Source organism: Salvelinus sp. IW2-2015, linkage group LG22, assembly GCF_002910315.2.
Source record: "Salvelinus sp. IW2-2015 linkage group LG22, ASM291031v2, whole genome shotgun sequence".
In the NCBI taxonomy this organism is placed as follows: domain Eukaryota; kingdom Metazoa; phylum Chordata; class Actinopteri; order Salmoniformes; family Salmonidae; genus Salvelinus; species Salvelinus sp. IW2-2015.
Window position 1 is genome coordinate 36,354,207 of NC_036862.1, and position 2,804 is coordinate 36,357,010.

The window sequence follows — 2,804 nt, forward strand, 5'->3', positions numbered from 1 at the left end:
AACAAATGGATACATGAAAAATGGAGCAGCGATGGCTAGAAAGCCGGTGACGTCGACCACCGAACGCCGCCCGAACAAGGAGAGGAGCCGACTTTGGCGGAAGTCGTGACAGTGTGTGCCAGTTAAGAAAGGAAGGAAGAGAAACAGCATCTAGACTCAAGAGGAATTTTATACACATGGAACATGTGTCATCATCACAACATAAAGCTACATGGCTGCAGTGTTTTCCTCATGTTTTGTTGCTCCCTCATCACTCAAATCACAGCCACAGAAAATAAACTTCACACAGTAAATTATCTCAGCTCAGAGAGAGGGAGAGAGAGAGAGGGGAGAGAGAGAAAGAGGCGAGAGGGAGGGAGAGGGCGAGAGAGAGAGAGAGAGATGAGAAAGAGAGGGAGAGAGAGGATAGAGACAGACATGTATCTGTATTTAAGATTTCCCTCCCAAAAATTGTGTTCTGTTGATTCCCACAAATCCCTCTTTATCATCAAAGTCCATCATGTATCTTTTCAAAAAATTATTGAAATGGGGTTCCTTAGTAGGTTTCAAGAGAGGACTATGATAAAACAGAGAGAACAAGGTAACACATTGGAGTACACAGACTTGAAATCTAAATCCGTAACTACACAGGAGCACAGACGATGTCTCCATCTGCTATGGACTCAGCAGGGACTCCATGGAATCAGCAGGGACTCTATAGAATTAGCAGGGACTCTATGGACTCAGCAGGGACTCTATGGACTCAGCAGGTACTCTATGGACTCAGCAGGGACTCTATGGAATCAGCAGGGACTCTATAGAATTAGCAGGGACTCTATGGACTCAGCAGGGACTCTATGGAATCAGCAGGGACTCCTCGGAATCAGCCCAGTTCCCACTCTTCCTTCTTCTATGAACTACCCAGCTCCATCTCAATAGAAGTCTTAAACCACTCCTGTACTGTCACCCTCCCACCCACCCAGCCCTGCTCTGTTCTGTTCAGCCCTGGNCTGCTCTGTTCTGTTCAGCCCTGGAGCCTGCAGGCCCATCAGACTACTGTCCTGTCTCCCCTCCCACCCAGCCCAGCTCTGTTCAGCTCAAACTTGGAGCCTGCAGGCCCATCAGACTACTGTCCTGTCTCCCCTCCCACCCAGCCCAGCTATGCTCTTTTCAGCCCAGCCTTCACACAGCTACTCCAGCTCTAATCTGTGAGTCAGTAGAGCACTAGCAGCAGCCCAGCCATCCCTCCCATCACTGCAGGCTAATGCCATTGGACACACTCCCACCCCGCTCCCAATCTCAACTGTGGAAAAGCTCAGCAGTGTGTAGTGAGGTTGGGTAACGTGTGTGACAGAGGAAGWGGAGGGTGGATCTGTCTGTACAGCACAGCGTCCCATGGACCAGCAGCGATCAGGGCTCAATGGAGGAGTTAAAGCTGGATTACTGCAGGGAAAACAGCCTCTCAGAGATTTGGCAGCAGCGGGGGCTGAACAATCTGCAGGGCCTTCTGTAGCTTTGTAGAAGGAGAGAACAGGTGACTGATCAAAGCACCGCAGCATGGATGGGAGGGGGAATCTAAAGGTGGATAACTCACACATCTGCTGCTGGGCTAGAGTCTAGTGTTTGGTCACCTCATGTAAGTCAAATCAACAGGATAGCTAGCAACACACCACAAGGCATTTTCTGCTTTACTGCTCAGCACAAAATAAAATAATAAATCGTACAGCACAGATGGATACTTCATTGCAGGTAACTATCAACACAAAAACAGCACCAAAACAGAGGAAGAAGACTCCAGAGGCTTTGCAGAACTTTTAACAGAGATACCCAGCTTTCTACTGCTGTTGCTGTTGTTGTTCTTAGTGGTGAGAGGGAGTTGTACCCAGAGGGATTGTTTTTTACTTCCAGCGGGGACTGCAAATCTCTCATGAATCTCTTCAAAACTGGGACACCTCTGTTTGGCAGGACATCAATAGAGACCCTCTCTTAAGGCACAACTTCTATGTGGAGTCATGAATCTGAGGAAATGCTCAACTCTGTTGTGTTGTCTTTCCTGACCAGGTCACACACAGATGACATTGGATCATATGAAACAGAGACATTGGTATGGATTCGATGTGAAAGGTCTTCCGTTCTCAAAGGGCAACTGGCTCTCAGCCACGATCAGACACAGTGTCCATTATCCCTCCCTCGACAAAGAATGTGATGGAGAGAGAGAGAGAGAGACAGACAGACAGAGAGAGAGATACAAAAGAGAGAGAGAGACAGATACATAGACAGAAAGAGAGACAGAGACAGACAGAGAGAGAAAAAGAGAGAAAAATTGAGGGAAAGAGAGAGCAGGAGAGAGATACATAGACAGAAAGAGAGACAGAGACAGAGAGAGAAAAAAGAGAGGGAAAGAGAGAGAGGGAGAGAGCAAGACAGAGGGGGATGAAGAGATACAGTACATGCAAATGGGTTTTGTGGCAGAGAGACGGTCACTCACTCCTCCCGGAGTAATTGCACATGACATTTAATTGTGAGATCGTGGCGTTGTTTAATCAGATGTATCCTCGAGCATCTAATTAGTCTTAGCCAAGAAAAGACGAACATTCAAGAGCAAACAAGCACACATTTGTTTTGCGGCACTAACAAACACAGTTCATCTCCACTCTGATTTCACACACTCTGCCTGGGCGATGTGGAGTAATCAATTACACACTGATGTTACTGCCAGTCTAACAGTCTAACACTGTCCAGTCTGGGAGGTGATTGAGATTCAGTAGGTTTAGCAAGGCTGATACTGCTCTGGAATGCTCAGTGTGTGTGTGAGTGTGAGTGTG